This window comes from Chenopodium album, chromosome 15 (assembly GCF_948465745.1).
Source record: "Chenopodium album chromosome 15, dcCheAlbu1.1, whole genome shotgun sequence".
NCBI lineage: Eukaryota > Viridiplantae > Streptophyta > Magnoliopsida > Caryophyllales > Amaranthaceae > Chenopodium > Chenopodium album.
Genome location: NC_137848.1, coordinates 29,513,334 through 29,530,715, shown reverse-complemented (window position 1 = coordinate 29,530,715; position 17,382 = coordinate 29,513,334). Strand labels below are relative to the sequence as shown.

The window sequence follows — 17,382 nt, the reverse complement described above, 5'->3', positions numbered from 1 at the left end:
CCTCGTGTACCCCAACCCCTGATTGTCATTACTCCAAATGTACACAAATCCAGAGTTTTGTTGGTCATCCATCTCGCACTTTACGTGATTTACAAGTTTAGATTTGGTGATGACTCATTTGCAAAGCAATACAATCAATCCAATATCAATTCAATCAAGTAAAGCAAACTTTCAATTTCAATTCTTGATTTACTAGTGACAAGCAATATTTATTTTTTATTCCTTTAACTACCTCGTTGTATAAACACCTTTAGTGCATAAGGCACCCCACAACTTTAACCTCGTCATATAAGACTTAAATTTCCTCCTTTACTCATTCTATCTCCATGATAAAAAACGAGTAATAAATAAATCATTTTACCAACCACATACCTTTGCCTCTAAGCGCACCTTGCATAATTAGAGCATAAACAACACTTGAAATATAGAATAATGCACAACATACAGAAATCACAATGTATAACCAAACAATTTAGCCCAGTCTTCTCTATACATGATACTAAGTTCTCGATCCGTCCTTAAACATGCATCTAAAAGCAAGGTTTCGTAACTCATACGTACCTTGAGTAAACGAATTGGTATGCCACTTTACTCACTAGAAATCACCTTCTATAAACTCCTCTCCTAAACCAAACAACGAGAATCAAATTAATACCCAAGTAAATAAATTTACAGCCATACCAAACTACTTTAAAACCTCTCAAACCATCATAACAAAGCCTTTAAATTGTTCCCATTAGTCAATATTTATAATATAACATCCCAACTATAAATTTATATGTTAAAATTATGAAAATATAGTGTATAACATGAAATTCCAGCAGCTTTAAAGTATGTAAATAAATCTGAAAATTAAGTTTAAGTATATAAAATAACCCCATAAGCATCATTACTTGAAATTATTGTTATATAGCAAGTTAGTGTGTTAAAAACCCAAAAATATATCAATTCAATGTAATTGGAGGCTTCAAAATAAAAAGTATGAAATCAGAAAATTTATACTTGAGGTTGTAATTTAAAGTTCAAAGCTTTTTAATCATAAAATACCCACAATAATTATTTTATAAGCTTAGAAGCATAAAAAACATGAAATTAACATATCTTGCTCATAAAAATCAAAACTTTAATAATCTGAAAATTTATATATAATCAAAATAATCATACTTTGATGTAATCTAAACATAGTATAATTAGATAACTTGATTAGCACGTTTTAAAGCCCTAAAACATGAAAAATCAATGTTTAATACCCTAATTTATACAACATATATAATCTGAAATTTTGTATAATAAATTAAACATGTCAAAACTCATAAATTTATAATCTTTTATAATCCAAACATATTATCAAACCATAATAATATAATTTAGAACAAAATTTTAATTAAAGGTTAAAACTTTAAACAATTTAATTAAGATAATAAAGCAATAAAATAAAGGAAGAGAGGGAGGAAAGGGCGAACGATAGCAGCAGGGGTGGCTGGACGGCGGTGGCCTGGTGGCGCGTGGTGGTCGGCGGTGAGCAGGAAGGTGGGGCGTCGGCTGGCAGCAAGCAACAAGCAGAATTTTTTTTTTTTTTTTTTTTTGTGTTGTACGTGAGAGAGGAAAAAAGAAAGTGAGGGGAAAAATAAAGGTTTTGGGGTTTATATAGTTTGTGGGCTTGGTCTCCAAAGTCAAGTGGGAATGGGAGTTGTATTTGGGCTTGAATACAAATTTTAGGCTCTCTTTATTCAAAATTGGGCTACTAACACCATTTATAAAAATAATTTCAATTAGGTTGGTGCTTAATAATCTAATAAAGTTTAAATAAATTTTACATATAATAATTTAATTAATGAAAACAAAGTAAAATATTTATTTAAATAATAAAGAAATATAATAATTTATTCTGAAAATATGGGGGATTACATTCCTTTTCAGGTACTTTAGGATATTCTTGGCCGCACTCCAATACGCCTCTCTTGGGTCTGATTGGTATCGGCTCGTAGCACTTAAGGCATACGATACATCTAGTCTAATACATATCATGGCATACATGATCGATCCAATAAGCGAATCATATGGAATATGATTCATCCTTTCCCGCTTATCAGGTGTCTTTGGACACTGCTTCTTGCTTATGGTTATGCCATGTGACATGGGTAGGTGACCTCTCTTGGCCTCCTGCATGTTGAATCGAGCCAGTACCTTATCAATGTAAGTACTCTAGCTCAATCCAATCATCCTCTTAGATCTATCCCTATAGATCTTGATGCCCAATATGTACTGAGCCTCTCCCAAGTCTTTCATTGAAAAACATTTTCCAAGCCAGGCCTTTATAGACTCTAACATCGGAATACTATTTCCAATGAGTAATATGTCATCAACATGTAAGACTAGAAAGGCGATGTCACTCCCACTGACCTTCTTGTAAACACAAGATTCAATTGGATTCTTTATAAAATCAAACTTACTAATGGCTTCATCGAATCGCAGATTCCAACTTCTGCTAGCTTGCTTTAGCCCATAAATGGACTTTTTAAGCTTAAACTCTTTCCTAGCATTGTTTTGGTCAACAAAACCTTCAGGCTGTGTCATTTGCACAGTTTCTTCCAAAATTCCATTGAGGAAGGCGGTTTTGACGTCCATCTGCCATATTTCAAAGTTGTAATATGCAGAAATCGCTATGATGATCCGAACGGATTTAAGCATTGCTACTGAGAAAAGGTTTCATCGTAATCAATACCATGAATTTGGCTGTAACCTTTTGCTACCAGTCTAGCTTTGTAAATGGATATATTTCCATCTTTGTCGGTTTTCAATTTGAAAATCCACTTACATTCGATAGGTGTGTAACCTTCGGGTAAGTCAGCCAAGTCCCAAACTTGATTTTTCAAACATGGAATCCATTTCAGATCTCATGGCCTCTTACCATTTAGCAGAGTCGGTGCTCGCCATCGCTTGCTTTTAGGTTGCCAGTTCGTCTCCATCCACCACCAAGATGTCCTAATTCTTGGTTAATACAACACCAAGATACCTATCAAGTTGAGACCTTGGCCTCTGCGATCTATGTAGGGTAATGGACTGAGCATTTGCATTGTCGGTTTGACTTTTCACATTTTGACCAGCGTAAACAATGCTGTTTGGGCACTTTGATTGTCAATTTGATTTTTTTGCTCGTCCTCTCGAACTTCATCGAGTTCGATTTTCCTCCCACTTATCATTTTTGAAAGATGTTCCTTCTCCAAAAAGACACCATCACGAGTAACAAACACTATGTTCTTGGATTTATTGTAGAAGTAATACCCTTTGGTTTCTTTGGGTAGCCCATAAAGAAAACCTTGTCTGATTTGGGGTGAAGTTTATCAGAAATTAATTTCTTGACATATGCTTCGCATCCCCACATCTTGAGAAAAGACAACCTTGGAGGTTTCTTCGTCCATAATTCGTATGGAGTCTTTTGTACAGCTTTTGATAGAGCACGGTTTAGTGTTAGTGTCGCAGTTAGAAGTGCGTGTCCCTAGTTAGAGATAGGAAGATCACTAAGACCCATTGTTAATCGTACCATGTCTAGCAAGGTTCGATTTCTCCTTTCAGATACTCCGTTCCATTGTGGAGTTCCTGGAGGTGTCAATTCTGAATGTATACCCTTTTTGTTCAGATGGTCATCGAATTCTTGGCTCAAGTATTCACCACCTCAATCCGATCGAAGGGCTTTGATTTTCTTGCCAAGCTGATTTTCAACTTCACTCTGAAATTCTTTGAACTTTTCAAACGATTCAGATTTGAGCGACATAAGGTAGACATATCCATATTTACTATAGTCGTCTGTCAAGGTTATAAAATATCGATGGTCATTCCTTGTGGTTGTGCTCATTGGTCCACATACATCGGTGTGTATTAGGCCCAAGAAGTCACCTGCCCTTTCTCCCAACTTGGAGAATGGCTGCTTTATCTTCTTTCCTAATAAACATCCTTCGCAATTCTCAAACAATTGTAAATCGAATGAGTCAAGAACACCTTCCTGTACAAGTTTCTTGATGCGTTTGATGTTAATGTGGCCAAGACGACAATGTCACAAGTATGTCTCATTTGACTCAATGGTCTTAGCTTTCTTAATGGTATTATTAACATTATAAACTTGTTTGTCTAACGAAAGCACACATTTTAAGATAAACGTGTCAAGCCATAAACACATAAGCAAGACTTTTGAAAAAATAGTCTTGTGATCAAAACAAAATGACGTCCAACGTCGGAAGATCAATGTATGGTTGATAACAAAACTTAAACAAGTTCTATGTCAAGACAAACTATGTGATTACTAGCCTTCTAGAAAGATTGTCTTATTCTTCTGCTTGTATATCCACATCCACTTGGTAAACCCTTCTTACTTGGTTTCTAAAATAGGAGCATATAGTGAGTCATTAATGGTTTATAATACCTTATGAATTGCTTGTATTCAAGTGTAAGTTTATAAAGAAGATACCTGAGGTAGAGATTTCTCTTCCCTTTGCCTCATCTTCTAGGTACATGCTGCATTCTCTCTTATAGTGGCCCTGCTGACTACAGTAGAAGTATCGCATCTTTTCCTTGTTTTTGAACTCCTTCTTCTTTGCCCTTAGAGCAAGCTTGAGCTTAGTACTTCTGCAAGAATCGACCCTTTGAAGCTCATGGACAATCTCCATCAAAGTGATTTTGTTTCGATTGGCAGTTAGCTGCATCGTCAATGCGACATAGCCCGAGTTGAGAGAACTTAATAGCATGTGAGCGGCTTGTTCATCCTCCACCGATTTGCCAATGAGCTCCAAGTGAGTGAATAACCTTGTCATTCGGAGCACATGGGCTTGAAGTGGCATTCCGGGTCTTAGTCTAGCATTGTAGACTTGTGCCCATACCTCTTGCTTCTCCTTGGCAAGGCACCCCTCTTGAGGTGGCTTGATCTTCATGTTGGAGAGTGACCTAGTCACTTCCTCCACGAGACCATCATAGTTGCCTTTGATGCTCTTGGTGACCCTAAAATTGACTATATCCTCTAGAGCTTTGAGGAGAATGTCCGGAAAATAATTGGAGAACTTCCCCTTCCATTGTTCAGGGATGGAGTTTGCCATAAGTCGTGAGACTCTTTTGCAATCCCAACTCCATTCCTCATGAGCCTTATCGCTCATAACCCCTTTTTGAGTAAAAACTCGGGACGCGTATGTCGAGAATGTGCCCTAGGTAGCAATTTCGGAGGGTCTTTCGGAGTTCTTCTTCCCACTCCTTAAAGTTCACTAAGTTCAAGGAAAATGATAACTTTTCGGCAAGTTTCGGGTAGGTTGTTGTAGTTTTTAGTTGAAGACATGATTCTATAATTGAAAGAATTTGAAATGAAAAACCATTCATGATACATAAATAAGATTGAATTCATGCATATTTATCAAACTTATTTAAACGTCGTATTCACACATTAAATTGTCTCCATTTGGTGAGAATAAGTCGATTCCAAGATCTAAAGAATCAATGAGTAGTTAAGAATGCTTTGGCTTGTCTTAACACTTAATATTCTAAGGTAAGCAACTCTTTGCTAATGGCTCCAAGCCACTCTTGGTTAGATAAATCGTCGCATCTAATGCTCTCTCAACAACTTATCCACTTTGCCACGACATGTTAGGACTCTATTACTCATATCGTTGAGTATAACCAAAACCAACATGCATACCCGGTATGCCTTACGTTTCGTAGGAGTAATAGTGATGCCTCGCTTTGGCGTAGCCCATCACTACTCTCAATAGGTCGGTAAGTGTTGTTTTGGAATGACAAATTTTATTCAATATTTTAGGGACCTAGGGTTTCTATGTTGGTTGATTTAAGTGTACTTAATTAATCATCGCAACTTTCGAAATCCTAAACATGCATCTAATATATTATTCATATATATAATCATAAATATATCGAAAATATTAGTAAAATGATGCATTTGGGAACTAGCATGACCCCTTGAGTCTTCAAGTCTTCATGGGTATTCTTTTGCAATTTCATGGCTTCGTCTTCCAAGAACCTCCGTCTTCAAGACTTAACCAAAATAATGCAAATACTAGTATCTACTATTTGGACTAATCTAAATATTAAGGTACAAAAATACTCAACGGTTCGCAAACCGTATTTAGATTTACAAAAATACATGACGCAACGTAGTCCGTATTTTCTATCAGAATCGGGCTCCACTAGTTGCCATTTTATAAAACCAGTGAGAGAATATATATTTCATTCATCCATTCACTATATGTGAATGGCCCATGCATTTTACAACGATAAACAAGTAACAATGCACAAACATGCGTAAACTAGTAACTAGTAACTAATTTAGGTGGTTAATCCGATTAACGCGCCTAATTAAAACTAGTTGAAGTTGTTTAACCAATTATGTGATTAAGCGCCATCAAAATTGAAGCTCCCACTAAATTCCGCATCCATCTTAATTAATCCAATTAATTAAGCTGTTAAACCTAAAATTTTGCCAAAATAAAATTTTGCAAGTGCCGCTCAAAGCTGAGGCCTAGCCTCCAAAATTTAATTAAAATAATCTAAATATAATTAGGAAAATTTGACATTTTCTACCAGCGAAAGCACCTTGTGTCACATTTCCTACCTGTTTAATTTTGTATTTTACTTTACTACCAACGAAATCCCCTAAGTATATATTTCACTACCAGATAACGGCTTCTATCAATGTTGCCGTTAAGTGAGGCCCAATTTATCCATCACCACACCAATATATTAACCTACACCACACTAAGCACTCACCAACACTCCCTTGCTCCCAACTCCTCATGCAAACATCTCACTAACCCATGCCCAGCTGCACCTTCAACACGAGCACCATTCACACCATCACTGACATCACATTGGACCGCCATAACTGCCACCAGCGCACCAACAGCACCGAACCCCCGGAACTCCTCTGCTCTCTCCAACATCACCAAGCTCATCCCACACTTCAACCCCCACCATAACACTGCAACGAGCACCGCCTGAACCAACACTGCCACCTATAACACCACCGCAAGAAGCGCGCTCCACCAGCAGCCCCACACCATGATGGGAAGGAGAACGGTAGGTCGTTGGGCTACCACCCCTCCCTATCAAACAAAATTTGTAACGTAACTAACCCCTATTTAGCGTAGTGGTAAGTCAAGGTCGAACCCAAGGGAATGGATATCAAATGCACGATGCCTAAATCAAGCTATTTCGGAGTCAAGAAGGGGTTTGAGGTAGAACTTAGGCTAAACTAGGTAATGCAAAACTTATATGAAATCAATCTAAGATACTAGGGCAATGGATGCACATGCAATCATAATGGAAACGGTAATTTGGTAGGTTAAACCGACTAAGTCAAGCGATATGAAGGAAAATCATCATGTATCCAAAAGAGCATACTAAGATGGTTCACCTAGAGGTCTAACTAGCGTCAACTACGCTAAACACTACCTAGGGAACGTCACAAAGCACCTCAATCGTGAAATTGCAAGTTTACTAATCAATGGTCCGTATCATAGCAAGCTTACAATGCAATCTAGTGTATTAATCAAAGATGTCCAAACCTTAATTAATCACACACATGCACATGAAATATCAACCAAATTTAATCATATCATCAACTCCATCAATTATCCCCAAATTACACTATTCCATCATTCATACATGCTTCACCATTTCCCTAGCTAGGAAACTACTCACTAGCCATAGGAATTAAGATCAAAACTACAACAATCATCAATTTCATCATCAACATAATTAAAATCAAAGATTAAACCAACAATCAATCAAAATCAAACAAAATTCAATCAATAACCAAATCAATCATCAATAACATGAAAAACTAATGAAATCAACTAAAATAAAACTTGTATTGAAATCAAGAAGAAGATCCTTACAAAACTTTGATCCAAAGATCAAATACAATGAGGAATCCTTGAGCAATCACCAAAAATCATGAGTTTCTCTCTCTAGTTCTTGAGTTTCTCTCTCTAAAATTCTCCCAAAAACTAACTATCCAATTCAATCTAAAAACTCTCTTCCCTAAAAATAGGTAGAAATAACTATATATACAAAGGGGAGGTCGGTAATGACGCCCAAAAATAGACCCTCGTAAGTGCGGGCGCTCGGAGGAGAGAGAATGGCGTGCAAGGGACACACCCAGACTGGTGCGCCCACACGCACCTGGTGTGCGGCCGCACACGACCAATGTGCGGCCGCACACTCCCTTAGTGCGCCCGCACATTGCTGGGTCTTTCCCCCTTCTTCTCTTCGTCCTAGCTTAAGTGGTGCACGCATCCAGGATGATGATGATGGAGGACAAAGTAGGCAGGAACTTTCTTGAATTTCTTGAAGAGTATAAGCCATGAGGAAGGCATAAACAAAGCCTTGAAGCTTGCCCCTTGGATCCACCTTTGATTTGGAACTTCTTGCACCTTCTTTAGGCATAAAAGCAATGAAAACTCGTAGAGAGGAAGCTCGGGAATTCTTGGACAATCAATTACCACATACAAGCAAAAGATAAAAAGCAAGTAAAAGAGAAAAATAACAAGTAAACTAGAAAAAGACATGAAAAAGAGAAACTAACTACAAAAAGCATAAAATGAAGAAAACAAGAATAAAACTAAGGAAAACTAAAGAAAAGAGAGATAAAATGAAATAAAAATCATCCAAAAAGGAACCAAATGAGTGCCAAAAATGTTACTCATCAAATTCCCCCAAGCTAAACTTTTGCTCGTCCTCGAGCAAAACAAAGCAAGAAAGAGAGAGGATGAAAATTTTATTGAAAACGAAAAAGAAAGACTCAAGATAAGAATATACACTAAAACTCATTGTCGTAGGAATCACGGTTGTTTTTAGCTACAACAAGCCCTTTAAACCCCAAAGTCGTCTATGAGGACGAGTGAGGTCTCGTAAGGGTATCCTAAGAGTTTGACCCATAACTCTCCACCAAACATCAATGAGGCAAACCATAAAAAGGAAGGAAAATGAAATAAAAACAAACCTTTGCGAAATGAATCAACATAAAGACTATAATGCAAATGAATGACAATCTTTCTCAAGTAGTTAAGGTATGCACGTTTCAAGATATCCAAGGTTGATTGAAACATAGGGTATGCTAGGCATAGGAACTAGTTATCACAATTCACTTTCATCCCAAACAATCTTACCGCGTTCTTCCCACTAGTCTCAAATCTTCCCTTAGTGAGTGTCCCAATGATTCCTCGAAGGAACCGGAAAAGAATTATTTGAAGGCTACTCGACAATCTTGACTATGCATCCCCTTTCCTTAGGCAATGACCCATGATGCCCTCCCCCGAATAGTGACTCAACTATCTAGGTCGAAAGGTCTATCCCCAAGGTTGTAACGTAAGGCAATAAGGGTGAAGGTAGGCTAAAATTTAAAATTTGGTGGTTTTCCTAATAGTGAAGCAAAGATTGCGCATATCGTTACACCAAGACTAAGTTGTCACCAAACAAAAACAACACCCCCAAGCTTACTTGAAGCTATACTCACAAAAATATATACAAAAAGTGTATACGCTTCTCCCCCAAGCTAAAATGAAGCATTGTCCTCAATGCTTAGAAGGAGAAAAGAATACAACAAAATATTTTTGAATTTTTCAATTTTTCAATTTTTTTTTTTTTTTTTATGTTTTTATATTGAATTTGCAAAGTCCATGCCTTTTGCTTAATTCGGACGGCTTTTCTTAAATGCAAATTATTAGTCCATGCCTTTTGCTTAATTCAGACGGCTTTTTCACATATATTTGCCATTATTCACAAAGAAAAAGAAATCACAAACTTGCTTACATAAAAACCAAAATTCCACCTTAACCACCACAAACTTCGTCTCAAATGATCATATTGCTTCACAAAAACCAAGAAAATATAGAAAATGAAACAAAAGGTCAAATAACTAAAGATGTGGCTTGAAAAGAAGGGATAAGACTCAAATGGTTGCAAGAAGGCAAATGTAAACCCAAAATAAAAGAAAAAAACAAAATATAACAAAAATGAAAAATACCACCCCGAAAAATGTGCCTTTGTCCTTCCTAGATAGTTCGGTCTCGTGTTTGAGAATCATAAATCAAGCTTTATTAGAATAGGTTTGCATAGTCAAGGATCCACGCCGCTCATACAAGGAATGTTGAAGGCTAGAAAAACAAGTAACCTCACAAGGTTGTGGCAAAAACTCACCAATGGTGTCAAATAACCTATAGGAAGCAACTACCAACATACCACAAACAAGTAGAATCCGGCTTCATGATCCTCCTAGTTCAAACCAGCTACCCTAGCATACACTATCCTAGAGTCAACCGAACATAATCTCAAACCGTGCATACCTTTACAACCTAGGAAGAAAGTCATGCAAAAGACAAGTCCAATGTACAAGGTTCATCTCAAAAGAAAAGAAATGAAAAACAATGCCTCAAAATCACATCAAAAATAAAAAGAAAACTAAAAGAAAGTAAGAGAAAAAGGTAAAATAAAAGAGAGGAAAAGAAAAGGAACGGAGACATAGAAAAGGAAAACATAGGAGAAAAGCATGCAAAGGACTAGAAAGCATGTTAAACACATAAAAATCCCAATCGACAAACAAGTGATCGATAGACAACAAAGTCACCGATCCCAAACACATTACGTGTTAACAAGCATCCATCCTCGAACCATTCAACTTCTCCTAAACTAATCCTATCCTATGCAACCAAGGAAAATAAAGAGAAAAATAAGAAAGGTCTCACCGGTATTCCAAGCTTAGCAAAAATAAGGAAGCGATTATAAACCACCTCGTAGCATGCCATATCCATAAGGTCATTAAGGAACCAAGTGAGAAAAAGAAATAAAAGAAACTATGAACAAAGAAAATGGTTAGTAACTTCAAAACAAATAAAAGAAAACAACAAATAAAAGAAAATAAACAAAGCAAGAAGTATATACAACTAAAGGAAAGAAAAGCTAAACGAACCAAATAAAAGAAAGAATAAAAGAAATAAAGTCTAGACTAACTAAAGAACTACTCTAAACTACAAGATTTGGATTTAAGGGAGTTGGATTGAGGGATTTGGATATAAGGGATCATCAACAACAACATGCTAAGCAAAACATCTCCACAAACAACAAACATCCAAGCAAATAGGGCAAACAAGCTAGCTACAAGGAAAGTAGCCTAGAGATCAAGAAAATGAAGAAACCAAAAAGAGGAATGAAAATAAACATGCAAACAACTAAGATATGTACACAACAACAACATGGTCACCGAGCAAGTTACTAGTTCCCCCAAGCTAGATAGAAAATACATCTCAACATCCCGATCAAAACAAAGAAAATATCAAAAATATGAGGGATGGAGGTAAAAAGCATGAGAAGCTAAAAGGGAACTAATAACTACTACCATCACCACCACCACTCCCGCTTGGCCCGGCCCCATCGGGGTCTCTGTTGCGCTCGGGGTCATCGAATGGATGAGGGTAAGGCTCCCATCCTCCGGTGTACCCCTCGGGCCACCCATAATGCCCCTTGAAAAGATCGTGTTGCCAAGGAGCAAGAGGGGTGAAGTTATCGGGCAAAGTGAGTTCAAAGGGGTGGTTGGGATGGATATGGGGGTAGTTAGGATCTCCCCTATAGTCACTACCACCCGGAGCCTTGTAATTATAGTTACCATGCTCGTCCGGGTAATAGTGACGCTCGGTGTCGGGGTTAGAAGGCCCCGACCAATAAGGATGCCCAAACGAAGGGGGAGTAATGTTCCCACGGTTAACTTCCGCCTCATAAATTTGTTGTTGTTGTAAAAACATACCTTGTTGCATCTCTTGATTACCTCTTATTTGGTCATAGAGGGCCCCAAAGTCTTGATCGTACATGCCATCTACGTGGATTTTCAATCCACTCATTTGCTCACTAAGAGCCCTCAAATCTTCATTGGCAAAAGCATGTTGCCCTTGCTCTTGTTCTTGCTCATGAGGAGCTTGTTGTTGTGGAGAAAAATGTTGTTGTTGTTGATGTTGTTGTTCTTGATTTTGTTGTTCTTCTTCATCATCTTCATCTTCATCCTCCTCGGAATCAAAGTTGGGATGCCGGAAGGACTTGGGAACATGCCACACATTGTCGGCAATCCTAGCCAAAGAAGTCAAGCTAGGGTTAGGCAAGTAGCACCAATGCTCGTTGCCCCTAAGCCACTCATATCTCTCTTCACTAAAGCCCTTGGAGATAAATTGGATTTGACCCAATTGTTGCATATCGAGGTAGATGGAATTTGCATCCCCGATCTCCTTACAAAATGGGAGATAATCATTGAGGCGAAGGCGAGTCAAAAGCCTAGTTACCATACCCCCACATGGGATCTCTCCCGTCCTCCTTTTGCGAAGTTCCAAGCAATATTGGGCGAAGATATAACCCAAGTTCAACCGGCCCACAAACTCCGGGAGAGTAGATAACCAAAGGACCTTGAGCTCCAATTTACTCAATTTCCCCATTTCTTGCTTGGGGAACAAAACATACCCCAAAAGTCGGTGTACAACCCTAAGGCAAGGTTGGTACACGTCTGAGATCTTAGCCCTGTTGGTGATAAACTCATTACCACCGGAGATGTTTTCCCACCATGAGTTTTGATCATACTCCGGAAGATGAAGTGTTCAACGTTGACAATATCCCTATGGGGATCAAAATCCAAAGCGGCGTTGAACTCGTCCAAAGATTGGTCAAAGATGTGGTTGAACAACTGGAAACGCACCCTATATACCCCTCCTACGGGTACAAGCTCTAAGGTAGCCAAGAACTCCAAAGTAGGCTCCTTATAGGTGCGGTAGGCATCGGCGATGAAAGACCCCAATCTGAGATTTAAAAGCAACGACCGCACATCATTATCAATCCCCAACTTCAGCATATCGGGTTGGAAGTAGTGGCGGGTTTGTTTTAGGGTTCTTTCATCTTTCAGATTTTGGTAAAAGGTCTTTTGTTTATCGGTGAAATTTTTCTTTTTGGGAAGAGAGGTTGGAGGTCGTGTTTGAGTGGAGGAAGGGTTGGAAGTACTAGGCCTAGAAGATGTACTAGGCCTAGAGGAGGTACTTGGGCGAGGTGGTTCATCGATGCTAACATCGGTTTTTCGCTTTTTGGTGAGTTTCTTGAGGTATTTAGACATTGTGAGAGGTTAAGAAGATCACCAACAACCAACAAGTAGCAAAATCAATGAACCAAGAGCACCACACCCAAATTCAACACTTACTACCAATGTCACCAAACTCCAAATTCTCAATTCTTTTCAATCAAACCAATTCCAAACCAATCAACAATATCGATGATCCAAGAAAAACTCCTTTTTCAACAATCCAAGAGCAAACACAAGACCAACACCAAAATCACCATACACTACCAATGTTCCAAAAATTCAACTCACAAGAATTCAACCAAAATTGATGAGAATCACTACAAAACAGCAATGCAAAATCAATCAACAAACATCACCAAATCACAATTAAAATCAAGATCAAGCATCAAAAATCACAAAATCAATACTACACTATTCATGCTCATACAAATTTGTAATTCATGCAAATTTATGATATAATTGGCAAAATTAAAGCAAGGATTAGTGATTATACCATAAAAGAAGCAAGATTAACCAATTTCGAGCAAGCAATTTGAACTCCTAACAAAAGCCCCAATTTTCGGCCACCAAGAGTAGGAGAGAGAGTGAGTGAAATTTGGGTCAATTTGTAAGGAATTTGTAGTGTAGAAAGATTTGTGAGTGATTTTGAGTGAAAATGGAGTGATTTTAGTGAAGATTTGAGTGATTTTTGATGGTGAATAAGGGAGGAAGAGGTGCGCACAAGAGGGTTCGAAAGGGGAAGCCGTGAGTTTGAAGATGAGGGAAATGTAGAAATGAAGTGAGGAAAGAGGAGGAAGAAGGTTATAGTGCACGTCCAGCAATGTGCGGCCGCACAAAACTGGTGTGCGCCCGCACACGCAGGCTGTGCGCCCGCACCAGCCTCGTGTGCGGCCGCACACCCCTGTGCGTCTCCCTTCCTTCTTTTTTTTCTCAAAAAATTGATACTTACTGCCTATTTTGGTGCGCACATGAATCATGATGGTGATGAGGAACAACATAGGCAGTAGCTAAAATCATTTTCAAAGTCCTCAAAGTTGAAAATTCATGTGCACACCACAAAAATTCACTAAGTATCAATTTCCTCCAACTTTCAAAATATGAATTTCCTATCTTACCTCTCTAAAATTCTTACCCTCTTACCTCAAATTTCGACTAGAATCGAACAAAATATGATTTGTGCCATGAACACTTTCCATCCATCATGCATACTTGTTGAATTCCAATCCCGCAAACGGACATCCTAAAAATCCAAATAAGTAGAAAAGTAAAAGAAAAGACAAAGTAATAAAAGAAACAAAAATGAGAAAATTCAAAAATCAAAGAGAAAAGTTAGTAACTCCGGGTTGCCTCCTGGGAAGCGCTTGCTTAAGGTCCTAAGCTCGACCCTTCCTCCTAATCATGGAGGATCAAAGAACACCACCTTCTTCAAGGTGGTTGATAGAGCAAATTCTTCTTCAACCTTGGGCAACTTCTCATTATTGCTTGATGAAACTCTCACAAAATTCTTTTCAAATTCTTCTTTTTCACTTCTCAACTTCTTCCTTTTCCTTGTTTTCTTCGAGTCACGGGCCTTTTTCTTCGGCTTGACTTCAACATCCTTAGTCATGGAAGCTTTCTCTTCCTCATGAGGATTAAGCTTGAACCAATTTGGAAACCCAATATCTTTCTCATCCCTTGGCTTTTGAATCACAAATTCCTCTTCACTAACATCATTAATACTTGCACAAACATCATCAACAATCTAAAAAACATTGTTAGTAGAAGAATCAATCATGCACATACCATCAATGGAACGAGAAAGACTAGCACATGCGATATCTTGGACACAAGATAAAGACTCATGCATTGGTTTCAACTTAAAACTCTCTTCTAATTTCCCACACCTCAAAGTAATTTGACCTCCTTTGACATCTATTAAAGCTCTCGAGGTAGCTAAGAAAGGCCTCCCTAAAATGATTGGAATATGTTCATCCTCCTCAATCTCTAAAACAACAAAATCCACAGGAAAGACAAACTCTCCAATCCTTAAAGGGATATCATCAATTCTTCCCTTAGGAAGCTTAATAGAACGATCGGCCAATTGAAGTGTTATCTTAGATGATTGAAGCTCACCTAGATCAAGCCTTTCGAAGACCGAAAAGGGCATAATGCTCACACTAGCCCCAAGATCACACAAAGCATTTTCAAAAACCATTCTCTTAATTTGACAAGGGATTGAAAAATTCCCCGGATCTTCCATCTTCTTTGGAAGTTCACCATGGATAAGAGCACTAAAGCACTTCCCTCCTTCCACCGAACTACCATCATCAAAATCCTCCTTCTCCTCTAAGATCTCCTTAAGAAACTTGGAGTACTTAGGCATGTCGCGAATTGGCTCGGTAGGGGGTGTAGAATCATGAACATCCTTAAGAACTTCAAGGAACTTCCCAAATTGCTCATCCATTTTGAATCTCAAATATTTTTGGGGATATGGTAGATCGGGAAATCTCTCTATCTCACTCATCTTTTCACCAACACACTCTTCTCTTTTGTAAACCTCACAATATATTTCCTTAGACTCAACCCTTTCCACTTCATTCTCCTTAGCACCACTCTCATCTCTTCCCTCTTTTGAACAAGAAACTCCCTCATCAAAATCATTTCCACCACTTGTGGCAATAGAGTACACGGGTTTCTTTGGTTCAACACCTTGGGAAGGCAAAGATGAAGGACTAGCAAAATCCTTAATAGTGCTTGCTAATTGGGTAATTTGAGTCTCAAGCATCTTATTGTGGGTCATCATCTCATTGAATTTCTTATCACTAACCGCCATATAGGTGTTAATGATCTTGGTTTGATTATCAATTAACTCTTCCAAAGTAGTCCTAGGAGAAGAAGGTTGTGAATAGGAATTTTCACCTTGAGTCTTTGGAACAAAACCGGGTGGGGGACCTCTTTGAGCATTGTTTTGAAAATTTCCCCTTCCTTGATTGTTCCAATTATTCCTATTTTGATTTGAACCATAACCTTGATTATGGTTACCACCACCATGATTATGGTTTCCATTACCTTGGTTATGATTTACATAACCTTGGTTTTGATTGCCATAATTATGATTTTGATTACCATAGTTTTGGCTTTGATTTTGGCTACTATAACCTTGGTTATGGTTACCACGAGAACCTTGATTCCCTTGGTTCCTATAACCACCATTATGATTATAGTTGTCAAAATTGCCTTGGTTTTGGTAATTTCTATTCCATTGTCCTTTTTGATTATCAAACCTTTGAACATTGTTGTTTGACACAAAATTAACATGTTCACACTCATTGTTGTCAAATTCATCAACACATTCATTAGGACAAGCACTAGAGTCATGATCATACGATCCACATGCATCACAAAACAAGCAACCCAAAGGCATATTATTTGAAGAGGGAGGGGGTTGAGAGTTAGAAGGAGTACCTCTCCCCTTAAATTGGGAGGGAAGATTAGAAGCTTGAGAAGAGGAAGAAGTGCTCTCCAACTTAGCTTTGATTGCGGTGACCTCCTTTCCTAAGTTTGTCATTTGGGAGGAAAGGTTGTTGATTGCATTGAGATGGTCCACCGAATACAATGAAGATTGCTTGCTTGAAGAGTCCCTCTCCCCATCTTGCCAATCCCTATAATATGTCACCACGTCCTCAATGATGTCCACAACTTCTTCTTCGGTTTTGTTCATGATAGGGCCCCCGGCCCCTCCATCAAGGCATGACTTGCCTTGGGGACTTAAACCGCCATAGAAGATTTGGATCACTTGGTATGTGGGGATTCCGTGGTGAGGGAACTCCCTTTGATACTCTTTGAATCTCTCCCATGCTTCATAAAGGCTTTCACTCGGCCTTTGCTTGAACCCTTGAATCAAGGCTCTTGCCTCCGCCGTCTTCTTTTGGGGATAGAAACGGGACAAGAAAGCCTTTGTAACATCGTCCCAAGTTCTCAAGGAGTTGGGCTTCACCTCTTTATCTAGCCACTCCAAAGATCTTCCTATTAGAGAGAAAGGGAACAACTTGAGGCGGATGAATTCTTGAGAGACCCCATTGACTTTGATGGTGTTGCAATATTTTTCAAATTCTTTTAGATGGTTCAATGGGCTCTCATTCTTAGCCCCACTATATTGCCTTCTCTCAATCAAGGTGATCATTGCCGGCCGGATTTCGAAGTCATTTGCCAGGGTAGTAGGTGGAGCTATTCCACTCTCAAACCTATATGCCCCGGGCACTCCAAGCTCCTTTAAGGCTATTCTAGGATTTTCACCCATT

General features: G+C 38.4%; 1 pseudogene; it reads left to right on the top strand.

The window, feature by feature from the left end:
- Positions 1-16,890: 16,890 nt before the first annotated feature.
- LOC145583602 (small nucleolar RNA R71) lies at positions 16,891-16,989 on the top strand (annotated as a pseudogene).
- The last annotated feature ends 393 nt before the right edge of the window (positions 16,990-17,382 follow it).